The following is a 22,032-nucleotide window of genomic DNA, read 5'->3' as shown; positions in this document are numbered from 1 at the left end:
GTCTTACATATCTCCTTGGGCAATCCCCCACTGGGTGTATGCGTCACCTCTTTAGCAGCAGCTGTAGAACAACAAGAATATTGAGAATAAAACTTGTTTTCCACGAAGCGTGTCATCGGAGTCCTACTGGGCTTCAATGCGCCCTCACCGTGCTTTATCGCTGTTTGTGTACTTTTCTCTCTTTCCCTCCTTTTCCTTCTTTCTTTTTCTGTCTTACTCTCTTTCTTTCATTTCCTTTTCTTTTTTTTTCTTTTTTTGACGTGGACACAGCGATTTCGACATATGGACATCGTGCATGGCGTGTTTTGTGGAGAACTTCATTGGCGCAACGTGCAGTGAGATTTTTATGCGGGATGAATAGTTGAGACGTTCAAGATCGATTCGCGTGCTCTTCGCTTCACCTTGCCCACTGTATGCGAGTGGAAAACAGACAGCCGTCAGCAATTGTGAAGGATTCGCACAGAGGCAAGGTATTTCTGCTGGTTTTGCAAGACCCTTACGGACATTTGTTCTGCGTGAGCGCCTCTAACCCGTGTAGTTTGCGCTGTGACCCAACTGACAGGCATAAAACGAGGTCTGCGAAAGAGTCCAGCTGCAAGCGGCACCTACATGTGGAGCTCATATTCTCGCTGCAGGGAAACGACGAGGGAAACTCGTCCTGCAAGGCGCAGCTTCTATACTGGCTGTGCTCACAGCGTATTTGCTCGCACGGCGAGAGCTGAAGCTCTGGTGCGTGTAAACTCAAGCCTGCTTCTCAAGACATCGTCGTGCAACAAAAATGGTCGCAGTGATGTGGAGAGCTCACAAAGGAAAAGAAATAATAGCCAGGTAGGTCAACCAAACCCCTTGATGGCGCCTCTGCATATGAGAAGGGAATACGGAAAATGGTACAGGTAGCAGAGAGTGCGTGTGCACGGCAGACAAAACACGAACGACTCAATTCGGCAAGTTCGTACGTTGCAGTAGTAGCCTTGCGGCCTTCTAGAGCCATAATGGGTCATGTCATGCTCCTATGATTTCCGCTTCCGCAAGGAGTCCACTTTCCAACTGCAGACAACTGGGCGCCGAACGAAGACGAGTAACAAAGAATGTGCTCCTTTATATAACCAGAGAGTGTAGGCGATGTTGAAATCATAGGTGAGCAGGTCACACCCGAAATTATTAAATTAAGAAATAAGGCCTTGATGGGCTGTTTCTAATTTTCACTGTTCTTCCAACTTTAGGCGGTCGGGAAAGGGAAGCGACAATCCCGTGACGACGGGTGCTGCGTCATTTGAGAAAGTTATGTTTTTAAACCTCAGTTTGTTTGGGACGTTCATTCTATTGGCGCCGACCAAAAAACCAGAGACCGTATGGACAAAGTAATGGACAAAGCTTTTAGTTCATTAATGCTATTCGCCGTTGCCCGTGCACCTTCGCTAATTTATATGGCCGACACAGTGGCGTAGCCAGAAATTTTGTTCGGAGGGGGGGGGGGGGGGGGGGGGCTCACGTTGCAGCTCGGCCTCCTCCTCACAGAATTTGTCAGGGGATCTAAGGCATGTATAATAACTGCATTGCCATTGCGAAAGATGCTGCAAACGAACTATTGAACGATACGCACTGTCAAGGCAAGTAAAACAAGTATTTATTTCACAAAACAATAAACTCGTATGTCCGAAAAATTGTGTACGAAATAACTAGTACCAATGTTTCCATGTTTTTTGCCATGTTACTAAGTAAAGAAAATATCACACGAACTTTAGAACTATATCAGCTCGAAACCAGCAAAGTAGTGCATGCCGCTAATATGAAAAATATAAAGAACCCGAAATGAACAAATGGAGGACAAATATTTTAATGAAACTGTGTCATTCAATAACCCTGTTTACATTTTTGTACATATGCAACAGCCAGGGAAATATCTCAATGACGCTGTCCTTTGTTCCACTGTATTGCGCAGGAGCAGCTCTCACAGTGTATTGTAACTTCAGCGAAATTATAGTCGCAAAACAGAGCGCATATAAAAAGCAGGAGTTCTGCAAGACGTACGAGAGCAAGTCAACTGAAAGTGAGCCAATGTGAATATATGACAAACGGGGTACTTTGTTTAAAAGTAGTCTCCACGAGCATTTAGATTTTTGTCCCACTGACTAGAGTCGCGCCATTCCCGTCTCATAAAACTACTTGGGCTGCTGCTTCAAAAGGTCTGAACTGACTCTTTTACGTCATCATCCAACACGAATCTGGTTCCCTTTTTCAAACGCCCCAAAATGAGGAAGTCGCAAGGCGACAGGTCTGGGCTGTATGGCGGGTGTTGCAGCACTTCCCAGTTGAACTTTGCCAGTTTTCTATTAATCACATCATCCACGCGGAGATAGGCATGGTCGTGGAGCAAGGTGACCCCATTCGTCAATTTTCCACGTCGTTTGTTCTTGATTGCAATGCACAGCCGATACGGTGTTTCACAATATCGGAAACGATTGATAGTCTCTCCAGGTTTAGCAAATTCTGTCAGTAATGGCCGCTGACGATAAAAAAAAAAGTCAACGACACCTTTCCGGCGGAAATGACGGCCTTTGCTTTTTTTGGGGTGTGATGAATTCGAATGTTTCCATTGTAAGCTTTGCCGTCGTGTTTCAGACTCGTAGTAGTGGCACTATGATTCCTTCCTGGTCACAACCGCAGACAAGAAGTCGTCACCCTAATTGTGATACCGGATCAGATGAGTCAAGGCAGCGCCGAACGTCTCCGTTTTCTGGCGGTGGTTCAAAATCCTGGGCGCCCATTGCGCACACAAGAGCCGCTAACTGAGATGTTAATGAATTATGGTGTGAACCGAACCGTGACTGATGTTCTTATGCTATGCCAGTTCATCGATGCTTATCCTCCGTTCTTGTATAATCAGCTCATCAACCTTTGCAATTGTGTTGGGGGTGATTGCATGGTGGCTTTGACCCGGTCTTGGATCGTCTGTGCAACTTTCCCGTCCTTCTTCGAACCGTTTGCTGCAACGATTCACAGTGGCCAATGAAATGCAATGTTCAACGTACACGGCAGCCGTATGGCGACCAATTTCTTTTTGGAAAACACTTTCAGCTATCGAAAACCTCACGAAACCACGTTGTTCAACTTTAGGAGTGTCCATTATGTCACGCAACCATGTTCAACCCAGTGTATGAGAGCGTTAAAGAACCTTTATCCTCACAACTGCGTGTAGCTTTAGTAAATGAGAGATGCCTCTGTGCTATATATGCGCATGTTTCAGAGATAATGAACAGAAGAATTAGTGCGCGGGGTTGGTTGGCTCACTTTCATATTGACTGCAATGGAATATACAAAGCGGAAGATACAGCTTGATAAAGGGCAAGAAAGTGTCACTGGAAACAAAGTTCACCGCACGCACAAACAAAACCTCGCAATATGGTATTTAAATATATGCATAAGTCTGCAACTAATCTACGTATCTAAGAAAAAGTCACGGTATATAATAAACATGTTGCGCAATCACAGATTCACAGATCACAGAACCCTAAGGCCCGCCCCTCCTCCCTCCACTCCTCCCGATGTATGGCACGCGACGGAAGGCGCCGCGCTTCCTTCCCGCTTTTCTCCCTTGCGCACACAAGACTGAGCCACCACCACCGGCTCACCCATGCCACCCCCCCCCCCCATTTCACTCGCACATACAGCATGCGGCGCGCGGTGCCGATGTTATCGCCCTTGGGCTTTATACTGAACATGAGGGCGACGGCGACGACAGGAATGCGCCTGGAGTGTCCATATAATTGCTATCTCAATAATATAGTAAGAATATCCGGCAACTGAAGCGTCCTGTGCCCCATTACTTTCCGCAAAAGAAGTAACAAAAATCGAACTTTCACCATGCGACAGTTCGCTGCGCCGCAACAAAGTCTGCTTTTTTGTGTGTGCGTGTGTGCGTGTGCGTGTGTGTGCGCGCGCGCGCGCGTGTGTGTGTGTGTGTGTGTGTGTGTGGCGCGGGGGCACCGAAATGAGTATGTACAGCATGTTGGCCACAATCGAATGCCTACTAGGGCACCTAATGTGACTACCGAAGGAATATCGAAGAAAACGTGAGCCGTTTGGTCCGCAGAGAACCATATACGCATTCTGCTCTGTATCCTACACCGGCGAGACAAGACTTTCCGGAGAGGTTGCGCTCGAGCGAACGCGTTGCAATACGTCGAGTCCCCACAGTGATGGCTGCGAGCGACCATTGTTTCTTTTTCTCGTCTGCTAGCCAGAAAGCGTCGAAAACTCTGCCAGGCGAAAATCCATTCGGCCGGGGAAAAACGAACGCGCACCGAAGTCCGCCGCGCGGTGGTCGGAGCAATACGAGAAAAACGCATGCGTTCTGGCTGGCTCTGGCAACCCGCGGATATAGCGGGAACAAGAACATTGAAGAGGCTTAATGTGTCCTCACGAATAAAAGTCAAAGTAGATAAAAATAAATAAGAACGTATTTACCTTTGCTGGCTTTAGTCTTGACACGGATGCTTTGGCGCAGGTGAAAAGAATGTTGATATTTTTTTTCTTTGACATGACGGCACAAATGAACCACTAAAAAGCTTCGTCTCATCGGACCACGCGGCGTGCTTTGTCAACTTGTCTAATAGTATGTTGATTTGGCTTGTCTCCTTGTATGTTCCGATGTACGACTTTAGAAAAGGCAATGTACCTTTGGCGTCAAATATTTATAGCAACATTAAACCTACAAAGTTCCGGAATTGAAAATCTAAAGCATGACATTGGAAATGTCAATGCACCTTTCGCATCAAAAGTTTATGAGAACTTTATACCCATGAAGTTTCGATATTGAAATCCATGCGCTACGTAGATTCCGCGGCATCCGCGAGTGGCCGCGACGAGCCCACTCGCCATCAAAACGCCCTTGAAACTTTGTGCTCGGATGGGACTACTTGCGTTATGTGACTCCCAGTGCATAGACGTTGCCGCGAAATCCAGCCCGAGTTCGCAATGTCCGCGCTGAGATGTCCTTGCGTGAAAAATGCCTTCTAGACAAAATCCAGAATGATTTCCGGCGCCGGGGGATTTTTTGTCGGCGGTGCATGGACAGCTAGAAAAAGGTTCGGGGGGGGGGGGGAGGGAGGACTGAAACCCGATAAGCCCTCCCCCCCCCCCCTGGCTACGCCCCTGGTCCGACATCGTGATTGGCCCGCATTGCATTTACGAACAAGTCTCGCGTAAGAATCATTTTGTGAGTATACTTGTTCTTCCAAAGGGATATTTGGTGACGCCTGGTTTGATGCGAGCTATAAGCTAAGCAATTTTCCGTCAGCTATTGCGTCAAACTATCACCATTGCTGCAAGGCTATATGCCCTATTTAAATATAGTGAAATGATTCAGTATTATTTCTGGTATTTTCGTACAAGGTGTTGTTCAAACGATGCATATATGTGACTGTTTTAGCAACGTGTTCTCTTTCATTCAGTTTTCTGGCATTTGATGGCGCTACATGGCGTTGAGTGATCATATACGCACAGAAAGAGGTCATGAGGTACTGGGCGAAAATGAGACATTTTGTCAAAGTTTCAGGAACCGTAATCAGCTAAATTCGATGTAAAAAAGTTAACAGCAGTTGGAATGGTTAAAAATTTGCAAAGAAGACGCACATTAGCAGCGTGTTCGGTAGTTCTGAAAGAGCAAAGCAGACGACTTACTGACCGTTATTAGAGCAAGTCCTAAGCGACAAAAGGTTACTTTGTAATTTTTGAAATGAAAGCTTCGTATTATCGATGTCCGTTCAAGTCTTATAGTAACAATACACCGTTGTCTAGAACTAGGGCGCTATAACTTAAAGCTATTCCACACTGCTTCTATTACATTACAGCAATCAGCCGTCCACGATTGGTAAAACATAATTTAGGGCATCGCGACTTCGCCTGTCTGTTACGCGACGTCACGAAAACCACGAGAACTGCTTTTGTGATATGACGTGGGCACGCTGATTACGCATGATTAGACCGAAAAAAATCAAAAATAATTATTTCCAATTCTATACCATTTCTTGCCATTAGCTCGCCGACATTGGTCAAAATTCTTCGAACTGCACCCATCTCACCTGTCGGTTATGCGACGTCACAACACCGCGAAAACTTACACGTCAAAGTAACGTGAACGCATTGAAGATGCATTAGTATGCCGAATGAAACTGATTATTTTTTCGTAACAGCCGGAGACTGGCCTCGTAACGAAAGGAATAGAAGATGTCTGCCTAACGATCAATCGTACGCAGGCTAAACTCGGAGCTGCCAGATAACAAGCATTTATTTGCTTATATTAAACACTTTTACGTGGCAGTACAGCGTTTTCAAGCGCATTTGGCATGTTTACGACGCTTCTCTGCCAACTCTTCTTCGCTGAGGATCTCCTTTAGCGCTATTTTTAACCTTCCTTTGCACGCCACCGCGATTTTCGACCAGCCAGTTAGGGGACACCCTCCTCATCCGGTTAGCTACTTTGACTGCTCTAGCTCGGCCCTACCGAAACACTCACCACTGATGCGAGATCCTCGCCTCTAGTCAGCTAATCAGATAAAAAACCAAGATAGGCCACGATAGGCCAAAATAGGCAGTGCTATTTGTTTTGAAAGCAAACACAAGGGACGGACAGATTTTGCTGGGGTACTCGCCAAGGAATACTTACGCGTCACTGTAGGAAACTAAATAAATGGAGAAAAACCTCTTAATGTCCTTCTGACTTGTACCAGGTGGTATGTAAATTGAGGCCAAAGCATCTATCACTCCCATGAATGCAATGTGCCTCATACAGAGATCTGCCTGCCCCGCTGCGTTCCATGGTTCGAATCCCAGTCAGAAGTATTTCTGTTTGGTTCTTTCTCTAGCGCTACCAATCGTCAACTATTACACTATTATAACGATTACACGGGTTAACTTGACCAATTCTGCATTTATTTTACAGATATAAGGCGTCACGGGACGGAAAAATTTTGCTTGGGTACTCGCCAAAGAATGCTTATACGCATTAAAAATACAGATTAGGATAGTTTTACGTTATACGACCCCTAGTTGCTATGCCTTAAGTACTGTGCATGGCAACAGCCGCGCTCTTCACTTTTTGCAACACTTTTAGCTGCAAAGTCGGGGATGTGCAATTTGCACGAGGGTGGACCTGCACGAGCAAACGCAGCATTTGGAATGCAACAGTTAGAAGGTTATGTGTAGAAAATCACCTTAGAAGGTTAAATGTGAGGTCTCATAAATACCCCAGGGACTCCTGCTTCGTAAGAAGAAAACGTAATAATTGAAGTGCTTGGCTTTGTAGATGTTGCAGTGCAGCGGTATGACAGTGATAAATGAGGATTCATGGCGTAATATAGTAATTGGTGTATTAATTGGTGGGGTTAGGTGTTCCATGAACAGAAACTATGGCAAACAAATTAACTTGATGCCGCGCTTTTGGAAATACCCTTAATGTAGTGCTATTTGTTAATAATTTCCTGTCTGACTATCTGTCTGACTATCGTCTAACAAAATGCAGATAAACAAACCATAATTAATTAATTCTGGCATTTTACGTGCCAAAACCGCGATTTTATTATGAGGCACAACATAGTGATGGATTCCGGATTAATTTTGACCCCCAGGGTATCTTTCACGTGCCCCCAATGCATGGGACACGGGCGCTTTTGCATTTCGCCCCCATCGAAATGCAGCCGCCGCGGCCGGGGTGTGACCCATGCCGCGACCTCGTGCTTAGCAGCGCAGCACCATAGCCGCTAAGCCACCGCGGCGTGTAATAAACAAACAGTATTCAATCGGGATAACAGCACAGGATGTATCATAAATTGGTACGAAGTAACTATAATGATCTTAATTTTCTTCAACTATAAACTAAGTAATTTATTTAGTCGGAATTATTTTCACATCAAATGTTAATGTTAACAAAATCGTATTTTGCCTACTATTTAGTTTACTTGTATATGGCATAATTAATATTTAATTAAAACTGAAATAATTATTACCCTTGCGAATTCCAGCCGAGGTGCAAGTTTTGCCAGCCAGTTGCGACAGCGGCGTCAACTTTCTTGGAAGGCCACCGTTACGCTCTAGCCTCGTCGCCGTTGTGACTGAATGCGATCATCGGACCAACTATTGTTACTGAGCCCGCCACCGCCGCCCTGGACTGCCGCGAGCGGGGGCGTGCTCGCGTGAACGTAGTTCGAGGCTCCTTCCCACGCGCCGTCCAAGACGCAAGACAATGGGCACCCGGCCGCGCTGCGGGGGTCAGCTCGGGAAATAAAATGGCACCTTTCCTGACACAAGCCCCGAGTTCTACGAAGTCCGTCTGACGTCGGCTCCGGAGCGTTAACCTGTGCGGAGGTGTGTGTGTGTAAGCCGTCTCGCAGAGAGGCGGCTTGTTTACGATGACTGGACGAACGTTTCCGTCACTTTGGGATCGAGGGGGGACCGAGTGTTAATAAACCGCTGTTGTGCGGCTGCTCAGTGCACTTTTCTAAGCAGTCATGTTAGACTGATGTACTTTCTCAAGCATTCATGTTAGACTGAGGTACCTTCTCTCGCAGTCATGCCAGACTGATGTAGATACTGTAAATAAACCCATATTCCTCGTTCTCGATGAGAAGCAGTCCTTCCCTTCATCAGCGTCCTCGGCGTGGATAAGTTGGACGACGGCATGGGTCAGCTACCTTCTAATTCATGCCGGACTCCAATCTTGACAACGGGTTACGAGCGATGGGATTGAGCCCCCAATCCTAGCAGTAGGTATAGGTTACATGTGGTTTACAACTGGAGAGGTCGGAAACAGTACGTCTCTGGCTACTGCATATCACTGATATTCAGATAGGTTTAACACTATATAAATGAAAAGTGTAAATAAAGATGACACTTAAGCACGCGCAAGCGCTTACACATACTTGAGTGAGCAAAGAAGGGCAAAACATCAACAACGAAGGCGAGACGCTGCCTGCAATCGTCCCTAGTATTTCGAGCACATGTCCGTACTTACAAAGAGTCTTTACCTGCGCTGAAAAGTGTCCTTTTAAGGACACTAACTGGCCATGGTCCGAGTATCGTTCAAAGTGATAATGGATGATTACCCATAGCCCTAAGTTTAAAGAACAGATTTTGCGTTTGCTGGGCATATAGGGGACAGTCCAGCAAGACGTGGGCTATGTCGTCATCATGCCTTTCCTGCAGTGTTGGTGCATTCCTCTTCGTCGGGACCATATCTCGAAGATGTTGAACTTGAAATTATTTGACAACGTGCCTATGATTTTTTTTTTTTTTTGCCTGTGCGGTTTATAGTCAAACAGGCACAGATTAGATGAGTGAGTGACGTACGCTGCGTGCTCGAATCGGCAAGAACGTTAGGTCTCTTCTGTAGACTTTAGAATGAAACGCACTTCTAAAAACAATGCCGTTGCAGCTCCGGTTCAATGTCGCTGAAGAATCACGCGCACTTTGTGTAGCCTGCAGCAGTAGTAGTAGAAAACTTTATTTGATATCTAGTAATGAAGTTCCAGAGGGTGGAGCCCTCAGTCCAGAGCCCCATTTGCTGCTGCTATCCGGCTGGCCCGGTCAATCAGGTATCGCTGGTCGCCCAAGGGTGCGATAGAAAGAGTGGCTTTCTACTGGGATCGGGAGGCGTTGGGTATTGTGGGAAGGCCGGGTGGTTTGGAGCATTCCCACGTAGAATGGTAGAGGTCTGGGTGTCCTCCACAGAAAGGACATTTGTCGGGATACTGGGTAGGGTAAAAGGTGGGACGGAGAGCAAGGCTGGGGAGCGTATTAGTTTGGAGCTGGCGCCAAGCTGCTGCATCTGCACGGTTTAGTTTCACGTGTAGTAGAGGGAACATTCTACGGGATAGCCCGCAGTGTTGTAGTATATGTGTGTATGTTAGTGGTGTCTTTTTCACCTTGGGTCTGGGTTGGACTGGCTTTCCAACGGCGTCAGGAGGGTGAGGCCTCGGGCTGTCGCATGAACGGGCTCATTGCCAGGGAGAGACGCATGCCCAGGGGACCAAACTAGGGGAACTAGTGGGATATATGTTGGTTCTTGTGCAGCAATTTATGAGCCAGCGGGGAAATACGGCCTTGTGCATAGTTTCGACATGCTTGCTGGCAATCTGTAAGAATATATATTATCTTGGGGATTGAGCGCTGACGGCGAGAGCTGTGGCACATTCTTCCGCTTCCGTGCAGTTGTCAGTACGTATTGTGGCTGATAATACTGTTTCGCCCCTCAAGTCCGCCACCGCTACCACTTTAGCTGCAATGTCGAGATAGCACGCGGCGTCTGTATAGAAGGTGTCGCTGTCGTTGCTGCATGCTCGATGCAGTGCTATTGCACGTGCAGCGCGCCTGCCTTTATGGTGTTCGGGTTGCATATTCCGAGGTATGGGGGCCACTGTAATGTTTTCTGTGATGTTTGGTGCGATTGACAGGGGCTCGCGTGGGGCAAACTCTGGTATTGGGTATCGTAATTGTCTGAGTACGCGCCTTCCGGTCGATGTACGCTTCAGTCGTTCGCTCTGATTGAATTTCTGAGCTTCGACTAATTCGGCCAAGGTGTTGTGCAAACCAACCTGTAGTTGTTTGAATGTTGAGGTGTATATAGGAAGGCCTGTCCCCGTTTTCACCGCTGTGCATATGAGGGTGTCTAGCTGGTTTGTTTTTAGGTGAGTCAGTGGTAAGGTGCGTGATAGGTGATGCGGCTTACAATTAAGCCGTGTACGATGCACATGATGTCCGATTCTTTTAGGCCGTGACGGCAGTTGGTGACCCTACGGATCATGTCGGCTACCTGATTAATTTGTTTCTTCAGCAGCGTCAGGGTATATGTCGCCTTCGCGTTGGCTTGGACGTGGAGTCCCGGTAACCGTAACTTTTTTACCTTATTTACAGGTGCACCCTGGACAGTCACCGTGATGTGAGGGGGTAGGTGATATTTCTTCTGGAGTTTTTTTTTACTATAAGCAGTTCTGATTCTTGAGCTGCGCACGTAAGTCCTTGTGCTCGTGCGTATTACTGGGTGACATCCACTGCTGCTTGTAGTGCGTCCTTATTTCGCCATCTGAGTCACTGGCGGCCCAGATGGTGATGTCATCAGCTAAACGCATGTCTAATTCCCGGTATGGCATTCAGTAGTGGAGGTAGTGTGCTCATAGCTATGTTAAATAGCACGGGGGAAAGCAATGAACCTTGTGGCGTTCCTTTTCCCGCAAGAGGCATGAAGTCTGAACGTATTTGTCCTATACGTATTGTTGCAGTGCGATCTCTGAGAAACGCCCGGACGTAATTATATAATCGTCGGCCACATTGGACTGCAGCTAGAGTGGTGAATATGAGATCGTGAGCTACGTTATCAAACGTGCCTTTGAGGTCTAATGCAAGGATGGCTTGGTTTGTTGGGTGCTCCAAGAATAGCCTGCAAGAATTTGGAACTCTTCTTCCAGGACCATAACATGAAAGGGGTATTGCCTACATATGGTGGTGTCGTCAGCGTGGGGTGGTGGGGTGCACAAAAAATGCAGTGTCTGTATGTAAGTACCCGTAGGAGCAACTGTTATGTTTGTGCCCTGGGGTTTGCTTGACGAGAGGCCAGAGCAATGGTGTGCCGGCCGTGGAGGCTGCATTCATGCCTGCATGGTGCCTTCTCACCGGCTCACGGACTGCTATTCGGCCTCCACCCCATGCCGGCAGCAATGCACACCCGCCTGCGTCCGGCAGCACCCGCGCCACGGCCGACTCCCGCTGTGTTTGGGACGATTTCCAAAGGAGGGCTGTGTTACCACCCCGTACCTTGCAGCTGGTTCCCTTTGGCTTATGCCGGGCCACAAAACTAGCCCGGCGCACCACTATGACCAACCACAAGGTCAGCCTGACGCCGCAGCACGGTTCCAGGAAGCGCCGGCCACCGAGGCTGGCGTTCTCTCTCTCTCTCTCTCTCTCTCTCGACGTTGTCTCGTCCTTAGGGACTCTCTGGGGAATCTGGGGACTGAGGGGTGTTATTTAAGCAGCTTGCAGCTTCTCTGTTGCTCTCTCCTATAACCACCACAACATAAAAACATTGGATAATGAATTCTTCGCCGAGGAAGTTCTCATCTCTGACTCCGTATGAAGTCGGGTCCAGACCTCCTGCTGGCCAAGCATACCTCGGCACACGCAACAGCAACTACCACGGCGTCTTTATTGAGCAAATAAATGGAAATAAGAAGAGGGTCTGGAACTGTGAGGTAAAATAAGAGATACTTCACCTAGCTGCTCTACCATAGGGGGACACGGCTGAGGCGCGCTTCACGGTCACTCGGACCAAGGCTCAGAAGTACGTTACCTAGCCTGCTTAACCCTTCCCAGCGGCCTGATGGCCCCCTCCCAAAGGGACGGTCGTCCATTTCCTGAAAGCAAGGCGGCAGATGTGGGGAGGAGCGTGCTCATCGGGCGTCTTTGCCAGGGCCTGCTCGCCTTTTACCAAGCTATAAAGTCTCTCCGCGTCTGGAGACGGCTCAGTGACTGCCAGCCGTGACTAGCCCTCGACAGCTCAGTTGCCGAGCCGAGGCTTAGCTACGACCAAATTGAATCGACTACGGAAGCATGGGCCGAGTTTATAAAGCTTCGCCGTCATAAGTGCTGTTTGCCATTGGCCGGCGGCCTTCGCTAATTAATTTGTCCAACAATACGATTGACTGGAATCTGCAGTCACGAACAATTTTAGCGCTAGAACCTTTCTGACAAAAATCTATGGGCACTTTGCTGAGCTAAACTGCGATAGGCGAAAGCCTGTCTATGACTGCCTCTGTTGCTGTTGTCTGAACTGTTCTGCGAACGGACGCCGCCGTGGCCGCGAGCATGCGATGCAAGCGCAGTGCGCGCGCTCTTCCGAGACATCCGACTGACTCGGCTATATATGTATTTATTTATTTTTTGTTTATTTATTTTTATTTTTGTTGTGTTTTGCTAATTTTAATTAATTAATTTTTTATTGTACTTTAGCTTTTTTTTTCGTGCGCCGCGGTTGGGATCCGAACCCATTGCGCTCTTCGGAAACATCCGACTGACTCGGGTTTTTTTTTTCTTTTTTGCCGGTTATGTGGTTCTGAGGCGATCTATGAGGTTCTGCTCTGGGCAGTGGTGATCTGTGCTGTTCTGTTCTCGCATGCCTCGGAACCACATGTCAACTTTGATGGATCACCCATTGTTCACCTAAAGCCACCTGTCAACTTTGATTGATCACCCATTGTTCACCTAGGGCATCCATCAAGCGCTGTGACATCTGTCACCTGATTTGATTGATCACCGCTTTCCTGCGTCCACCCCGGACTGTGCACGGACACTCATGAGCCACTAAAGGCTTACGCCTTAAAATACGGGCCATGGCTCTTTTTAACTTCCAGCATTGTTTAGACCTTCCATAAACCAGAATCGGCTACTAACCGGCATCGCTTTGTGAACTGTAAGATCTAAACTTGTGAACTGCTAGTAATTGTGTCCCAATATTAGTTCCGTGTGTGGTTGCGCCCGTTAGATCTTCGTTTGTTTTAGCTAGTTTCTTGCAGCTAATTCATCTTTATGGCATTAAGGCAACACATCTTGGGTTAAGTTCACGAAGCGAACTTACGAATAAATATCGGTGTAAGAAAAATGTTACGAAAAAAGCGTATTCACAAAGCTAAAACTGTTCGTAAGATCAGCAAGTTTGCGATGCCCGCCGCTGCAAGGACGAGCGCTGTAGTCGAAAGAAGGCGTGTATTTAATGGTAACACGGGAGCGAACTTCAGTACTTGCGCCAATAGCAAGCGTAAGTGATTCACAAAACCTTAACAGCCGTCGCAGCTGCCAATGTAGGAAAAAATTTCTACGATAGGGAGGGAGGGGTAGCACTCTTATGAAAATAATTATGTCTACCTGCAACGCTCGAGCTGACGTGGGTAAGCGTTGGAATGCGCTGTTGCGTCTGACTGGCCAGAGGCCGCACCTGATAGCCGAGGATGACGTGCGCTTATAACTTTGTGGCGTGTTCTGATTTGTCATCTCGAAGTGCATTGAGCAGTTTTAGTGCATAATTGTATTGGGCGCGCGCTGCTGTGCAAAGGCAGTAACAATAACGTTGTGCTGTGAGCTTCTGCTTAATTTGTGATAGGCTATGTTTCTTGATGCGCGCAATAACTTGACTTTTCATACTCGTCATGGCACTCAGCTGGGTGGCAGCAAATAGAATAAGGGCAGTGTCCGCCCCTGACAGCAGTCGAGTTTGTCATTGGTGTGTCCTGAACACTACTGTCTTTTTTTTTATACCGAGCTATCTCTTGTTCATAGGGCTGCGGATGATTACACTTCCCAAACGATTTTGAGGCTATAATTCTCTATGCGAGATGAAAAAAAAACACATAAACGTTTCTTGTTACCAAAACTTCTGGCTGTTGTACAATTCTCTGTCGTGTTCCATGCTGTTAGCCTCAGCCTACCATTATATAGCTCACAGTTTCAATTCAGCACGAAGCTGAAGCAACGTAGTGCCTGCGCCCGCGGTTTTGCTCATTCTGTGGTGTGAACCAACTTATCCGTACGACGGACGGCAATCCTGCCTGTGATATGAATCGGGACGTCAGTACGATGGCATATAAAAACAGGACAGGTAGAATGAAATAGCGTACTACCACTGATGCGAAAATTATGTCGACTGCTCGAATAAGAGGGATGCTGTGAAAGTCAGGACAACATTACGAATGAAAAGCCTGTCACAGTGACCTGGTAACGCAAAGTGAGCAATGCGAAGCGTGCGCGATGATAAGCGTGGTCATTAAAATGCATCGTATCAGCAAGATCATTTGCCTCGCTCGAATTATGCGCCCTTGTCCGCCCTCCCAGCGGGGCAATGTTCGATCACTTAATTCAGCGCGCTTGGACGAAGGTACGACAATTGCATGTCTCTAGCGGTGCAAGTGCATATCGTATGGATTTTACCGAAGGACTGAACCAACTTCACATGAAGGCCATTGTGCTTGTAGCATTCGGCTGGCAACTAAAACGTTATTTCATTAGTGTAGCCTCCATATTTAAGTTCAACCACATCGCACATATCCGCAACTCCTGCAGGCCTCCACTCTGCCTCAGTGATAGTTCCGGCTTCGCATGTTTTAATTATCCGGAAGAAAAGTAGAAAAATACTTATCGAGAAAGCGATCAGGCAACGAGACACCTCATCATCAGCGGCAGCAGCAGTAGTAGCAGCAGCAGCCTATTTTATGTCCACTGCAGGACGATGGCATCTCCCTACGATCTCCAATTACCCATATCATGCGCCAACCGATTCTAACTGGCGCCTGCAAATTTGCTAATTTCATCGCCCCACCTAGTCTTCTGTCGTCCTCGACTGCGCTTCCCTTATCATGACACCTATTCTGCAACCCTAATTGTTCACCAGTTATCTATCCTATGCATTACATGGCCTGCCAAGCTCCATCTTTTTCTCCTAATTTCAATTAGAATATCGGCTATCCCCATTTGCTCTCTGATCCACACCGCTTTCTTCTCTTCCTGTCTCTTTACGTTACGCCTACCATCCTTCGTTCAATCGCTCTTTGCGCGGTCCTTAACTTGTTCTCTAGCTTCTTTGTCAGTCTCCAAGTTTCTGCCCCATATGTTAGCACCGGTAGAATGGACTGATTGTACACCCTTCTTTTCAATGATAATGGTAAGTTTTCAGTCAAGATCTGATAATGTTTGCCGTATGCGCTCCAACCAATTTTTATAATTCTGTAAATTTCCTTCTCATAGTCAGGGTCCCCTGTGAGTAATTGACCTATGTAAACGTACTCCCTCACAGACTCTAGAGGCTGACCGCCCAATCTGAACTCCTGTTCCCTTGCCAGGCTATTTGTCATTATCTTTGTCTTCTGCATATTAATCTTCGACCCCACTCTTACACTTTCTCTCTCAAGGCCCTCAACCATTTGTTGTAACTCGCCCCCATTGTTGCTGAACAGGACAATGCCATCTGCAAACCGAAGGTTGCTGACATATTCGCTGTTGATCCTCATTCTTAAGTGTCTCCAGTTTAATAGCTGGAATACGTCTTCCAAAGACGCAGTGAATAGCATTGGAGAGATTGTGTCTCCTTGTCTAACCCCTTTCTATAGAAGTATCTTCCTGCTTTTTTTTTTTTGTGGAGGATTAAAGTAGCTGTGGAATCTCTGTAGATATTTTCCAAGATATTTACGTAAGCTTCCTGTGCTTCTTGATTACGAAATGTCTCTATGACTGCTGGTATCTCTACTGAATCAAATGCATTTTCGTAATCTATGAAAGCCATATAGGGAGGCTAATTGTATCTGCGGATGTCTCGATTATCTGATTAACGACATGGATGTGATCCATTGTAGAGTATCCCTTCCTGACGCAAGCTTGTTCCCTTGGTTGACTGATGTCCAGTGTTGCCCTTATTGTATTGGAAATTATTTTGGTGAATATTATGTATAATACTGGGAGTAAGCAGATGGGCCTATAATTTTTCAATACTTTAACGTCCCCCTTTCTGTGGATTAGCATAATGTTCGCATTCTTCCAGTTCTCTGGGACCTTTGAAGTCTTCAGACAGTTCGTATAAAGGGCCGCTAGTTTTTAAAGCATTATATCTACTCCATTTTTGTTTAAATCGACTGTTATTCCATCTTTATAGAAGGAGTCTCTGTAACCTGTTCATTACTACTTCGAATGGAGGTATCGTGGCTACTCTGGGTACTGTACAGGTTAGTATAGCATTCTTCCGCTGTTTTTACTATATATTTGAGATTGCTGATGATATTACCCTGCTTACCTTTCAGTGCATACATCTTGGTTTGTCCTATGCTAAGTTTCCTTCTCACTGGTTTTATGCTGCGTCCATTTTTACTGACGTTATAATTGCGAATATCCCTTATTTTCTCCTTGTTGATCAGTTTTCACAGTTCCGCGAATTCTATCTGACCTGTTGAGTTGGACACTTTGATTCTTTGATTCTGACACTTTGATTCTGACTATTGCTCCCTGATCATTAATGCTGGGCATCATACCTTGCTGGTGAAGCAGCGCACTGACACGGACACAGTGAAGACAAACAGGAAAAGACGACACTCGCTGCACTCGCAACTATTTTATTTCAGAACACACACTTCATATTTATATACCTGCGCACCCTCAGGCGTCAAAGAAAATCAAGGCAAGATTAAAGGCATTTTTTAAAAATCATTTGCCCGCGCATACTCGGGCGTCAAAGATATGGCACCTATCTATCATGGTGTGCAATCCTATCGTAATTTGTCGCAACCCTAACAACCATTTTTATTACACAATTTTTTTCTCTCTTCTTTTTAGTGTACTTCCAAAAAGGCAACCTCACCATGGCTTAGATGTACAAATGGCCGACTGATACAACCCTCTCCCCTCTTGTGAATATGAAAGGCTTCGATTATTTCCCTGGTTAGCTGATCCCTATGGTGTGATAAAACTGTGGTATCATTGTAAAGCGGCCAGCACCCATGTTGTGAGCAGTGCCCCTTAATGTGGGAATGAATGTTTCCCCCCAGTGACCTTATGTGCTCCAAAAGTCTCGTGTTTACACACCGACCCGTTTGGCCGATGTATACTTTTCCACACGATATGGGCAAACAGTAGACTACAGATGACCTGCAATCGACAAGTTTTTCTTTATGCTTGACTGTGCACTTACGACCATTTACTTAAATGTAAATTGTCGTTAATGGTCGTTTAAAAGTAAATGGTCGTAAGTGCACTGTCAAGCATAAAGAAAAACTTGTCGATTGCAGGTCATCTGTAGTCTATTGTTTGCCCATATCGTGTGGAAAAGTATACATCGGCCAAACGGGTCGGTGTGTAAACACGAGACTTTTGGAGCACATAAGGTCACTGGGGGGAAACATTCATTCCCACATTAAGGGGCACTGCTCACAACATGGGTGCTGGCCGCTTTACAATGATACCACAGTTTTATCACACCATAGGGATCAGCTAACCAGGGAAATAATCGAAGCCTTTCATATTCACAAGAGGGGAGAGGGTTGTATCAGTCGGCCATTTGTACATCTAAGCCATGGTGAGGTTGCCTTTTTGGAAGTACACTAAAAAGAAGAGAGAAAAAAATTGTGTAATAAAAATGGTTGTTAGGGTTGCGACAAATTACGATAGGATTGCACACCATGATAGATAGGTGCCATATCTTTGACGCCCGAGTATGCGCGGGCAAATGATTTTTAAAAAATGCCTTTAATCTTGCCTTGATTTTCTTTGACGCCTGAGGGTGCGCAGGTATATATATATGAAGTGTGTGTTCTGAAATAAAATAGTTGCGAGTGCAGCGAGTGTCGTCTTTTCCTGTTTGTCTTCACTGTGTCCGTGTCAGTGCGCTGCTTCACCAGCAAGGTATGATGATCACTCACCAACTAGCCCAACTTTCCACTTTACTGAACTTCATTAATGCTGGGGTAGCGTAGTACCTCTCCATAATATTAACTGCATGCTCAGAAGAAATATTCAGGCCGTTAGACTGTGAAGGATTATGAACGACGGTCAAGGACAAATATCTCAACAACGTTTAGCTTGCCGATTACATTACCTTGTTCAGCAACGCTGGGAACACATTGGAATAATCGACAGAGACCCTTGACCGAGGAACTGTAAGAGTACGGTTGCAGATAATTATGGAGAAGACAAAGACAGCGTTGCATAATCTGTCAAGCGAACAAAAATTTCTGATCGGCTGTCAGCCTCCAGAGTGTGTGCAGAAGTAAGTTTACGTAGGTAAATTACTCATAGGGAACACTGATCATGAGAAGACAATTTACACAAGAATTAAAATGGGTCTGAGCGCATATAACCGGCATTACCAAATCATGACCGGGACTCACCGCTGTCGTTGAAAAGAAGAGTGTACAATCATTCCATTCTTCCAGCACTACCATATGGGGCAGAAACTTGGATGTTTACAATGAAGGTTGAGACGAAGTTAAGGACCACTCAAACAAGCGATGGAAGGGAAACTGTTAGGCCTAACTTTAAAAGACAGCAAGAAAGTGGTGTGGATCAGAGAGCTAGCGATGGTAGTGGTAGTTGAAATTAAGAACAAAAATTGAACTTGAGCAAGCTATGTAATTCGTAGGTCATATAATCGCTGATTTATTAGAAATGCAGAGTGGGTGGTAGGGGAAAGAAAGCTCTGTCGACGACGGCAGGAAATTAGGTGGGGTAATGAAATAAGGAAATTTGCAGGCACAACTTGGAATCAGCTAGTGCAGGTCAGGGGTAATTATAGATGGCTGGAAGAGGCCCTTATCCTGCAGTGGACATAAACATAGGCTGATGACGTTTTACAACATCTAAAATTCGTCCGGACTTTTAATGCACTGTTGCTCTGGAGCCACAGTTCGCTTCGTACTGCGAGGATACATTTGCACGTTTACAGAACGGTGTCTGTCGCCGATTGAGTACCCCCCCCCTCGCCCATTGTCCTCGTACTATATGTGCAATGACTGATTCGAACAAAGCGTGTCAGCGTCGCAAGATCGACGACTTGAACCGATCTGACCTGATGAAACTAACTAGTATTTTGAACTGTTATGTACTTCGTGTACGGTGCTGTGCAGTATTCGGACGTGCACTTCGACGTGTATTCTTATGAGGCTAATTTATGGAAACGCTGGCGCTGCACGATGTGGTGATATGTTCATTCATTAGTATTGACTTCTATGAGGTGCCACTTTGGCTTTGCCGGACAGCGTAGTTAGGGGATACAAGTCTTGACGTTACGAACCTATGATTTATTACCGGTCTCAAAAACTGAAGTATACGCGCCTTTGTGCACTGCGCCTCTGTCGGAATGCGGCCGTCTGAACCCGGCAAAACAAGCTCTTGACCTGCTGCGAGGCATCATCGTGTTTTATCAACTGAAGAGAAGCCAAGAAGAAGCGATGAACGCTGGTACAATGTCAAAGTGTGATAGACAGCGAAGCTTGCACGTGCGGATGTTACGTAGTGACGTTTTCCGCCATCATTTGGGAGTGTCGTTAGGAATGGCTTCTTTCTGCATTTCTCTTTTAGGGCTGCTTTCATAGCTCTCCGTACTCTCGACCGCGATCCTATGCGAAGGGAGTGCGCATCTCGTCGTCTCGTCGTTGGTCGACGAGCCCCTTAGACGGTATCAGCTTCCGAGGGAGCTGATATTGAGCCTATGCACGGCATCAGCACTGCACATGCAACCACGTGCAGCACGATCCCGTACCATACCGATGAACATACGAGTGGTGGTCGCCTTCCCTTGAGGTCATATGAACTACATATTATGCAGCCTTCTTTTTTTTCTCATTTCCGTACGCTTTGTACGAGGGTTGATCCAAAAATAAGGTTCCCATAAATTTTAGAAATAGACAACATTGTTTATTCTCATAGAAACTTACATCACTGGAAAGATGAAACTTTGTTTTATTTTTCTTCATAATCGCCATCTTTATCTACACATTTTTGTAGACGGTGCTCCAATTTCTGTATCCCAATGTTGCAGAACTCCGCCGCCAACCCGTTCAGGAAGCGTTTCACCTCTTTGACTTCATCTTCGCTCCGGAAGCGTTGGCCACTCAAATGTTCCTGTAACTTGGGGAACAAGTAATAATCAATAGGCGCGAGGTCTGGACTGTACGGTGGGTGGGGCATGACAGTCCACCCAATGTTTGTCAAAAGTTCCTGGGTTTGACGGGAGACGTGAGGTTTAGCGTTGTCGTGAATCAGCGTTACACCGGTGGCCAGTCCTCTTCGCCGGTGATTCTGGATAGCTCGCCTGAGCTTTCTTAGTGTTGCACAATAACTTTCTGAGTTTATTGTTGTCCCATATTCTATGAAATCGATCAGCAGTATCCGCTTACGATCCCAAAAACCACTTGCCACGATTTTGCCATCAGAAGGAATTTCTTTGAACTTCTTTGCGACTGGTGACTCTGGGTGACGCCACTGTTTGGATTTTTGTTTCGTTTCGGGAGTGAAATGAAACACCCACGTTTCGTGTCCCGTAACAATGGTGTCCAACAATCCTTCCTTATCTTCTTTACATTTTTCAAGGAACCGGCGAGCATCGTCAAGGTGTTTCTCCTTGTGGTCTGATGTCAATAGGTGTGGTACCCATTGAGCACAACACTTGTGATACCCCAATTTTTCAGTCAAAGCTCTTTCCACTGTACCGTAATAACTCCCAGGAATCTGAGCAACAAGTTCACGGACAGTGTTCCTCCTGTTTTGAAGCACTTTGCGTTGGGCCATCTCAATAACCGCCTCCGAAACTGACGGTCTTCCATTCCATTCTTCATCGTGGACTTCCTTTCGACCGGCACTAAACTTCCTGCACCACTTTCGAACGTGTTAACCGGACATACACTTGTCGCCATACACCCCTGTCTAATGACGATGAATATCCACGGGTGGAGTCCCTTTGGCGTGCAAAAAGCGAATTACGGAACGAATCTCGCACTTGGGGCGATGAACACTGGGAACCTCCATATCGGACGGCTGCTTAGCCAAGAATGAGTGGCGCAGCTAAGCGCGGCCGGGAGGAATCGAGAGTGGGGGAACAGCCGCGCGCAGCAGTGTTGCCGGATTTCGCCTCGCACCTTCCCGTGTGGCTGGAGCTTATCGGGAACCTCACTTCTGGATCAACCCTCGCAATACAGTGGCCGTGGGGGTGGTGATGTTGCTACATGCGGGGATAGGCTGACAGACCTGGCCGCCAATTGCTCCTCCTGAGCGTCTCTTTCTTCGCCAAGTATGCCACCATGTGCCCATCAGTCCTGCCTCTCTCAGAAATGTGAGAATAATGCGCTACATTTCCACTGCCATTCTTTCGACGGTGGTGCAGTGAACGGGCGAGTGTGGTTGCGCTTTTCGGCACTGTAGCAGACGCCCGGAAATGTTAGCTGTCGAACAGGGGCGTGTAGTGACTTCCCGTGTGAATATAGCCTCAACTGCAGATGCATGATGGGCGATCATGCTATC

The 22,032-nt window shown here is 46.6% G+C and overlaps 1 long non-coding RNA gene across 1 annotated transcript in view; it reads left to right on the top strand.

Moving 5' to 3' along the window:
- Positions 1-593: 593 nt before the first annotated feature.
- The window catches only part of LOC142572694 (uncharacterized), a 44,381-nt gene continuing 22,942 nt past the window's right edge, over positions 594-22,032 (top strand). Inside the window, exons 1-2 of the long non-coding RNA XR_012826126.1 lie at positions 594-828; positions 10,909-10,941. This is a non-coding gene — a long non-coding RNA (uncharacterized LOC142572694). The remainder of the gene's footprint in view (positions 829-10,908; positions 10,942-22,032) is intronic.

Source organism: Dermacentor variabilis, chromosome 1, assembly GCF_050947875.1.
Source record: "Dermacentor variabilis isolate Ectoservices chromosome 1, ASM5094787v1, whole genome shotgun sequence".
Classification (NCBI taxonomy): Eukaryota; Metazoa; Arthropoda; class Arachnida; order Ixodida; family Ixodidae; genus Dermacentor; species Dermacentor variabilis.
This window is presented reverse-complemented; position numbering and strand designations above follow the sequence as displayed.